We start from the raw sequence: 10,355 nt of genomic DNA on the forward strand, positions 1-10,355 counted from the left end.
TTCTATACGTAATCGGCTGGATTAGATTTGATGGGTACAACATTTAGGGTTCTGTCGTACAAGATATAGAGGCTCTTCCTTGGTAATGAACGAGCAAGATTTTAAAACTGTATTTTAAAAGTATGGTATGGAATTCCATTTATATAATATGAAACAAGCACTGAATACATACTATATAATAGTTACCTACTGATACTTATTCTCGCATAGTAAAGAAACTAGGTATGATATATGATAGAATTTAATCAAAACGTATTTATTTAGGTAGAGCACTTTGCACTGACTTTTTAGTTAGCTTGAAATTTAAATTGTTTTAAATACCTTCCTACATAAAAAAAACCTTGGTAATAAGTGTAAAATATTGGCTATATCAATTAATAATATTATATTTACATGTCATCAGCAACAGTTTCTTCGCTACAGAACACCTGTAGCGGTTATTGGTTTTCTGGTGCCAACGCCTAGCGTTAAATATATTGACACACACAGCTCTTGTTCCCAGATCGATTACACACAACAAATCTTCCATTGGCGCCTTACCCTTTACCACGATATCTACTCATCATCATGATTAATCAAAAATAAGCACAAAATAAAATACAGCGAGCTGTAAAAGTGCATACCCACTTTGTGAATGTATTCCATGGGTGTACGTGAATTTATTTTTAATCAATTTATTACCTAGGTACCGTAATGAATAGGCTAGATGACACATTTTCATTTATGGTATCAATCGATCAGGATTGTTTTTAGGATCAAATGTCATTGCATTAAATTGCGTTTATGTATATAGTTGCTATACCATCTTTTTTTGGATAAAATGTAAGGAATCGAATGGTATCCGTACTTATTTCGTTTTTGGAAGTTAAAGAAAAACTTACATTTTGAAATTTTCAGGTGCTGTAATTTTGTATTATTTCCATATTTTTTTTTTAATAGCCACGTTATTGTGATAATTTGCTCATTTGCTATCTATATTACTACATTTTGTTATAAAATTCAACATGTGTCATCATACCTATTGTAGTACGGTACGGTACCTAGGTAGGTACTGAACATTTAGGCACGCAACAGGAAGTTATAGAGAAAGAAAGCATGTCAGCGAACATCAATAATTACATTAATTACACAACAAAAAAAATCGTAATGACTTTCTTTGAGCCTGTGATGAATATTAGATGAGATTGTTTGAAAAATAACGTATTGATTAATGTGTCAATGATCGTGGTAGCGGCCAAAAAACCAAAAGCCCATAACCTCAATCTTGATAAAACCGTGACATTGCGCGTTTTTTTACCACCGGAAAATATCATCGTCTTATTTATCTTGCCGGACCGTCGACAGGCACCTCACTACGTAATTAGAAAGACAAGTCAGTTTTTTTCGTAATAATTGAGAGGACAGCAAATTTTGAGTCACTAAATTTTCAACTCTATTATTATTATATTTAGGTATGGTTACAAATGAAGGTTGTGGAAGATTTGATAGTGACTTATAGTGCCTTTTGACATAGCTGTCATGTTTTCGTTTTTTGAAATATTGTCGTTCGGTGACACCGCCATTTTTGTTTTATGTGAATATCGTCGATGCCTTTTTGTTTTATTTGTTGAGGTTGAGCTTGAATTTAAAAGTGATCGAATTTTTTAGTTAGTAGTTATCTTTAGAATGATAAATAAAGGTAGTACACATAGAGTCCACCAAACCAACTCTGCACAGATTTTGCCATGACTAAGTTTGGAAGTGTTACCCTAAATCCCAAATGTCAAATTTCTCTGAAAATAGGATCTTTATTGTAGCACTTTCAAGTCGATGCAGAGTAAGCTTGGCTTAGCAGTTTAGTTAAGTCGAACTAAATTTCAAATGAAGAATCCATGAACCTATCAGAAACGAAAGAATTTTACATTAGTTCTTTTAATCTTATTTACAAAACTTTTTACCTATACGTATCTACTCTCTGACAACTAACTAATATTAACTACCTACTAGTAAATTGACCCGAGGACTCGTAACAAAAATCAAACAGCTGTTTTACAAAATAGGCCTCCGAATGAATTGAACTCTGATCTGGTTTGTTTTAATAAACGGTTGCGTACAGATGCGTGATCCGTAGTACATCGCAGCCATGATATCTGTTTTTTTTTAGGGTTTCGTAGCCAAATGGCAAAAAACGGAACCCTTATAGATTCGTCATGTCTGTCTGTCTGTCTGTCCGTCTGTCCGTGTATGTCACAGTCACTTTTCTCCGAAACTATAAGAACTATACTGTTGAAACTTGGTAATTAGATGTATTCTGTGAACCGCATTAAGATTTTCACACAAAAATAGAAAAAAAACAATAAATTTTTGGGGTTCCCTATACTTAGAACTGAAACTCAAAATTTTTTTTTCATCAAACCTATACGTGTGGGGTATCTATGGATAGGTCTTCAAAAATGATATTGAGGTTTCTAATATCATTTTTTTCTAAACTGAATAGTTTGCGCGAGAGACACTTCCAAAGTGGTAAAATGTGTGTCCCCCCCCTGTAACTTCTAAAATAACAGAATGATAAAACTAAAAAAAATATATGATGTACATTACCGTGTAAACTTCCACCGAAAATTGGTTTGAACGAGATCTAGTAAGTAGTTTTTTTTTAATACGTCATAAATCACCTAAATACGGAACCCTTCATGGGCGAGTCCGACTCGCACTTGGCCGCTTTTTTATGTTATATTTTATAATATATATGTAGGTAGGTATGGTAAATTTAAGGTATTTTCTTTGTTAATTATCTATAAGCCATTAGTTGCCTTAAAATAAATTTTCATTTCGTAATATACATAGGATTTAGCAACAACAACATGTAACCGCTTAAATCATTTCCCAATATAAGGATCACCGGTAAAGGGTCCAGCTAATTAAATCCCCGGACGCACGGATTGGACATCGAGCAAATTGACAGACACTTATTAGTTTTTGTAATTCGCTCAGTGTAATTTTGGTGGACCATGTGCCAAGTCGTTCTCAATAATAAGTATGAAATTAGACCGGTAGGTTAAATTACGTTTAGCAAACACGTTTTACGTAAAATAAAAGAATGAATATGATTGATGATGATAATGTGAATCAATGGTCAAACTAGGTTAGGTTTTATTGAAATAAAAATCAGTTTATCAGTCGCCTTAAACTCCCACCATTTGTAAAAAAAAAGATAAACAAACAATGAAACAATGTGACGTCAAGATTTAAGATAATTTTGGGTTTTTACAAACTATAAGTACCTACGTAAGAGATAAAGATAACAAAGTGATACGATATCGGCAAGAGATTGAATGTTGCAACTACAGACAAAATGTCTATTTATACTTACAAAAAATATAACAAGCTATGCTTATAAAAAATGCAAGACAATAAAATCTGTAAACTAATAACAAAAAAGTGGTTTCTATCAAATAATTTCAAGTTCATACCTTCACGTAGCTTTGCCATGGAGACCAACACAAACTATAAAAATCATGGTATAATAATATACTCCGCCTGGTACTCTCTTCCGAGATTCGCGAATGACCTAACTGTCACTTGCCTACGTCATCATGCTGTTTACAGGTTCTCAAACTTTAATATGTGGGAGAATTTTAACCAACGGTGAAAATTATTTTAACGGCATTCATTTTAAGTTATTCATGTAGAAACATAGTAAAATAAAACAAATCTATACTGCACTTTTCACTCCTACTCTTACAGTTCCGAATAGAGCAGCCAACCATTTTCGTAACAAAACATTAATTACCAAGCTTACGACATGAGAAGTTTGGAAAACACTGCGACTGCTGACACTGAGCGAGAAGGAAATAACAATTAACACGCATTCGACAAGGATGACGGTCAGGGACAAAATGGCGGATTGTCAAATGTGACAGCGCTATCCTGTGTTGCCAGTAGTGTAAACAGAATTACCCGAACGTCTGAAATTTCTTTTGTGACTTCCGATTCAATATTGCTAACGAATAATTAAAAATTACGTATATTTTAACTTATTAACCATAGATATAATGTACCCATGTAACATGTTATGTTGAAGTAAAGTGGCAATGTTATTGTGACGTAGGCAAGTGACACTCTGGGAAGAGAAGACCATGTTTTATTAGACCATGATAAAAATATAAATTGACGTTACTTGACTTGTCGCCTTGCTAGTGTTGTGAATTTAAGCTTCGAGGCGTAAACTATTACAAGACGTGAGTCGCGACTTCTGAGTCTAGAAGCCTCGAACCTTAAAGCCTCGACCATATAAGCCTCAACTTAATAAGTTCGCGTTGCTGGGCTTTTTCTAAAATAAATATCGAAAACCCGATTCTTTCAAATCTGGACGTTCTTGGGCTCATTCTACTCAGAATCGACAGCACTCTCCATCCTACCATTAAAAAAAGATGTCCCAAAATTTTGTATGAAAATTGTACATTACGTCACGTTACATACAAGTGAAAATTTTTCTCATACTAAAAACGTGACGTAATGGAATGGAATTTTGGGACATCTTTTTTTAATGGTAGGATGGAGAGTGCTGTCGATTTTGAGTAGAATGAGCCCAAGAACGTCCAGATGTGAAAGAATCGGGTTTACGATATTTATTTTAGAAAAAGCCCTGCTGCTTACGAGCACAGAAACCTCGAGTCTTTAGGCCTCAAGCTTTAAAGCCTCCTAAGCTTTGAAGGTTTAAGTCTATAAGGTTTGTAGCATTTAAGTCTTAAAGGCTTTTAACAAATTAGATTAATCTAATCTATGCCATATTTGATAGTTATACAGGGTGCCCGTGGAACCCGAGAGATTTTAACAGCATAATCCTGAGGTCGTTAGAAGTAAAAAAACCGGCCAAGTGCGAGTCGGACTCGCGCACTGAGGGTTCCGTACTTTTTAGTATTTGGTGTTTTAGCGGCAACAGAAATACATCATCTGTGAAAATTTCAGCTATTAAAATATTAAATTAAATTTTTTTGGTTCATGAGATAGAGCCTGGTGACGTGACGCACGGACGGACGGACAGCGGAGTCTTAGTAATAGAGTTCCGTTTTTACCCTTTGGGTACGGAACCCTAAAAACTAGGTAGACCGCCACACCGGACACCTACAAATTAAGGGTTAAAAATAAATACACAATAATACTTTCTGCCTATAACGCTCGTTGTTTGAGCTCTTCACGCTTGACTCAGGCCTTCGAGGTTCGGGGTCCTAAGCTTTCAATAGGCCCGAGTTTTTAAAGCTTGAGCTCTCTATGAAGCCCGATTCTTAAAGACTTACTCTTAAGAGCTCATAAAAAGCTTGAGTCGTTAAGGTTCTGAACCGTTTCTGAGCTCAAACCTTTAACGCTTGAGTCTTCAAAGCTTAACCTTCAAGGTTTGCAAGTCTTTAAGGTTTAAAAGTCTTCAAGACTAGTCTTTTAACAACCCTTGCAGACGAGTAGGTAAGTCAAATCACTATATGCAGAGTCTTTGCGCAAAGAGAAGAGTCGTGGAATGTATGGGGCCCAATACAGCAGGAAACGGAAGTTCGTCACGATAGCGTGCGATAAACCGATATCACAGCACTATATTATCTTGGAGAAAGATATTTGATTGATCTTAGTTCATTCAAGTTTATACCTATCGAAATCGGCGTTTTTTGTATAGGAATTCTGACACTATCTATACGCGGAATCAGTCATAAGTACTTTAAAAGTTACGAGGAAACATATGTACCTACATACTAGTCAAAACTATAATTTGCTTTTGTTTCGCTGTAGTTGGGTAAAAATGGGAAAACGTCCAAAACTTAGTTTAGCATCGCATCCAAGCCAATTCTTGGTGACTGCAACATCGCTATAGAAGCTTAATTCTATAAAGTCAACTGTTAAATTTCTAACCTAATACTTTAAGAGGAAAGGGAACGAAGTCACATGACCGCTTAATTCTCCATACAAACATAGTCCCGGTTTATTCTCTGGTCTGGTTTTATTTTCTTTAGACATAATAGAAAATATTACGCTACTTTATGTAGCTACACTTTTTCGTTTATCGAATTATTATAACAGATTATATATAGTCCTTATAATTATCAAAAAAGCAGCATACATACCTACATACATATCAGGCCAATCAAATTAGATCCAAAAATACCGTTTTGAGGAATGAATTCCCAGCAAGCTGGAAATCGTTTTAGTAATTGCATTGGTCCTAAATCCTAAATGCGTGTAATCCGAGTTTGCTCCATCCCAGGAGGTGTGCATTTAAATTATTTAGAAGCGGTCTTCGACTAGGTACTTTAACTTAACATCGTCCTAACAATCACAAAAACTAACAACGGTCTGTCCCAATTATACTAAACAAAATCGATAACAGTAGAATATTTTGAAATAACACAATACATGCAACATCACTCTGTAAACTACTTATCGGTAGGACTTACTCCAAAAGAAAAATATTGCTTGTTTATTGTAATACTTATTCAACCTATTACCTAAATCTATACTTACGCTGGTCATTTCACTCATTTTATAGCTCGCTCTAAAAGTACGGGACAACAAAGACATGTTAAATCATTAAACTCCTCCTTGTACCAACCTCCCCGCGGGCCCAGGGGACGACAGGCCCATCCATCTTGTGCTAAACTTGCCCAGTTATATCTTCCCTGGATTTTGGAGCTCGGCGTGAAGATATGTAGGTACCTACACGTAACTAGACGGCAACATTACAAATGTTGCATAATGGATAACAAAATAAATTCCATAAATGTGAAGCTACATTAGTGCTCTGTCTGCATCATTGAACGACTAGTTGTAAAACAAATCAGATAACATTTAAAAAGGGTTTAATAATATGCACCTATTTCTCAAAGGTAATGGATCAGGTAAAGTGTCGTATCGCGGGAGAAGGCGGATGCATATTGCTCGACGGACAAGAGCGTAGCTCATAAATTATGATGACGTAAAAGTTCCTGACGTGGATAACGCTAAGTTACTGAAAATAGTTAACTGATTTTCTTCCGTCCATTTTCGTATTGGTTTTCACACAACATCCGACCATCAGGTTTATTTTATTTTTTTTATAATATCAAATGAGGTAGGAGTAAGCATAGATAAATTGTTATGTATCTTCAATTACAACTGCCCTTGGCTGGCAAAAGTAAAATTTAAATATTTTTGAGGCAATCAAAACTCTGCGAAAGATAGTTCTCTACACATTTTTCTCAGGCTTCTGACGAACAGCGTACGTAAGACTAAGAACATAGCGCCTCTGTTTACTTAGTTTTGTCTCATAAAGGCCAATATTGTCTCTCTTATCACGGCTATCAGTAGGCGCAGCGGTGGTCGCGGCTTCCTCTGTTGTTATAAAACTAGATTTATGCCGTGTGAACTTGAAGCGTTTGAGATATTTCTATCGCTTGTTGCTGATTACCTCGTACCTATAAAGTAAATTTAGTTATTGAAAATGATAAAGAACGAGGTACTTTACAAAAGGAACCAAATTGTTGCCCATGCCTTTTAAAATCCGCATAATAAAACAGTTAGGCTATCCTATATATCATAACAGACTAACTACCTACTCCATCTGTACTCGCGTGATTCCAGATCCCACCGCCGTTTTACCCGCTACATAAATATAAGTAAGTTATAATGTTGTGTTAAACATTATTGAAGCAGTGTGGAATACTTAGCCGGTGACGTTACTTTCATAAGAATCATAAGATCATAAGAGACTGGTAATTCATGTCTCACAGCGAAGACGCCAGCCCTAGTAGCACGGTCGCATTTTTATCGTTTATCACCATGCCTGTCACGTTTTAACAAGTATGTAAGTGCGAAAATGACGGGCATAGTGATAGTCGATAAAAATGGAACCGTGCTGAGCCCGCAGGAATGAATCTGAATATCCTAGTTACATATTAGTTAGCTCTTTTGCCAACCTCATGCCATAAAAGTACCTACAGCTCTTACAATAGTTATTTGTACAACAAGAGATCAAAGTTTGATATTTCTTCGAGTGCTTATTTTGAGTCCCGTACAAGCGAAAGATTCTATATTAATTTAGAATCCTGAGCGTACTCAAAAGCGCACGAGATGTAAATAACTTTGATCTCGTGTAGTTCACAAAACTTTTCACCTCAGCAGTGAGAACATATTAGAGAACCTGAAATAGTTATTTGTACAACAAGAGATCAAAGTTTGATATTTCTTCGAGTGCTTATTTTGAGTCCCGTGCAAGCGAAAGATTCTATAGTAGATTCACGAGCGTAGCGAGTGAATCTAATTTAGAATCTTGAGCGTAGTAAGGGACTCAAAAGCGCACGAGATGTAAATAACTTTGATCTCGTGTAGTTCATAAAACTTTTCACCTCAGCAGTAAGAACATTTAGACAACCCGAAAAATGTAATCCTTCTTCATCACTTACCTATTTAGTCATGTTTCTTAAGATATACTAACAATTAAGTATAATTACCGCAATCAAACACAAAAACAAACAAACAAACGTAGTAAATTTCAGTAAAATAGGTAATATATGAAAACAACGACCATCAATTGATTGACATTTGAATCGGCAACTTTTTTTTTGTAAAAAAAAAACATTGTAAGATACGGTCCGAATTACGGATACTTACTATTTGTAAACTATTGTAGAGATTCTTAAAAGTATAATTATTTATTTTACGTGATATACTGTGTATTTTTTGAGTTCATTATTTTAATCGTACAATAAATTACGTAAAATATAGTGTTTTTATCAGTTTTTATCAAATCTGAAACTTTATTTTCATTAATTACATATTAAGAATTCATACTTGTATGTGTTTTGGAACGATGCGTTCTGACGGTTTTCGGGGGTCTATTATAAACCGTCAATATACCGTTGAATGTCGTTTGAAATTTTTTTTGTCTCTTTCTTTTTGCTAACGACGTGAAAGGGACAGAGATAATAAAATCCAAGTATTTCGAACTTGTATTAGACCCCGCATGTTGAAATGACATTTGAATATTAAGGTCACTCACTTGAATGTCATTTTGTCTCACTCAGTGAGCAAAATGCGATTTTGCTCACTGTTTTTAAGTAGCAAAGTACCCTTGTTCGAGCTGCTGAGGTGAAAAATGTATTCCTTCTTCATCATCTTACCTCTATTCACTCATGTTTTCTTAAGATATACCAACAATATAACAACAATTATGTTTTCAAGTACCCTTGTTCGAGCTGCTGAGGTGAAAAATGTGTTTTCATTTACTTACATTTACTTAGTTATACCTACTTTAATTACATATACCTATATCTAATCAAGTCGCCTTATAAGTGTCTGTAACCTGTAACTGCCATAACTGGTGCCCTAAACCATAGAATATTTAGCAAAACCGTGTAAGTACAATCAGTGCCAAAATACTTTGATCGTATGTTAAACCCAGCCAAATTTAACTCGATTATTTTATCACGCAAGCGCCTAAATGTAAGCACCTAGGTACTTGTTCTGATAACGACTATCACAAATGCCGTTTTTATTAAAATTTTATATTGAGTGGTTAATAGAGATAATAAAAAAAGTGTAAGTGATATGTGAACCCTTTTTAGGGTTCCGTAGCCAAATGGCAAAAAACGGAACCCTTATAGATTCGTCATGTCTGTCTGTCTGTCCGTCCGTCCGTATGTCACAGCCACTTTTTTCCGAAACTATAAGACCTATACTGTTGAAACTTGGTAAGTAGATATATTCTGTGAACCGCATTAAGATTTTCACACAAAAGAAAAAAAAAATTTTTTTAGGAGGTTCCCCATAGAACTGAAACTCAAAAAAAATTTTTTCATCAAACCCATACGTGTGGGGTATCTATCGATAGGTCTTCAAAAATGATATTGAGGTTTCTAATATCATTTTTTTTTAAACTGAATAGTTTGCGCGAGAGACACTTCCAAAGTGGCAAAATGTGTGACCCCCCCCTGTAACTTCTAAAATAAGAGAATGATAAAACTAAAAAAAATATATGATGTACATTACCATGCAAACTTCCACCGAAAATTGGTTTGAACGAGATCTAGTAAGTAGTTTTTTTAATACGTCATAAATCCCCTAAATACGGAACCCTTCATGGGCGAGTCCGACTCGCACTTGGCCGCTTTTTGTATCTACATACAATATTTATTGTTGTAATAGAAGTATGAATATTGTCTAAATTTCAGCTCTCTTATTTATTACTTGTTTTTGAGATACAGCCCTGTGAAAGGCATACTAAATGGACAGCGGATGCTTATTATTGGGGTTCGTTAGCCACCCTTTGGATACAGGTGGGCGTTTTTTTTTTTGTTGTCCCTTACACTTTTTTTTCAAATTTGGGATTTTTTATGTTATTTCTACTCAGAATC

The 10,355-nt window shown here is 35.1% G+C and overlaps 2 long non-coding RNA genes across 2 annotated transcripts in view; one reads left to right on the plus strand and one right to left on the minus strand.

Moving 5' to 3' along the window:
- Nucleotides 1-10,058, plus strand: part of LOC134658862 (uncharacterized) — a 98,735-nt gene extending 88,677 nt beyond the window's left edge. The window contains exon 2 of the long non-coding RNA XR_010097748.1: nucleotides 9,762-10,058. This is a non-coding gene — a long non-coding RNA (uncharacterized LOC134658862). The remainder of the gene's footprint in view (nucleotides 1-9,761) is intronic.
- LOC134658880 (uncharacterized) lies at nucleotides 2,127-10,056 on the minus strand. Its single transcript, XR_010097761.1, has 2 exons — nucleotides 9,927-10,056; nucleotides 2,127-2,424 (listed from the first exon to the last, which is right to left on the minus strand). It is a non-coding gene; the product is annotated as an uncharacterized LOC134658880 (long non-coding RNA).
- Nucleotides 10,059-10,355: the final 297 nt, after the last annotated feature.

The sequence above is a fragment of the Cydia amplana genome, chromosome 2, assembly GCF_948474715.1.
Source record: "Cydia amplana chromosome 2, ilCydAmpl1.1, whole genome shotgun sequence".
Taxonomy (NCBI): Eukaryota; Metazoa; Arthropoda; class Insecta; order Lepidoptera; family Tortricidae; genus Cydia; species Cydia amplana.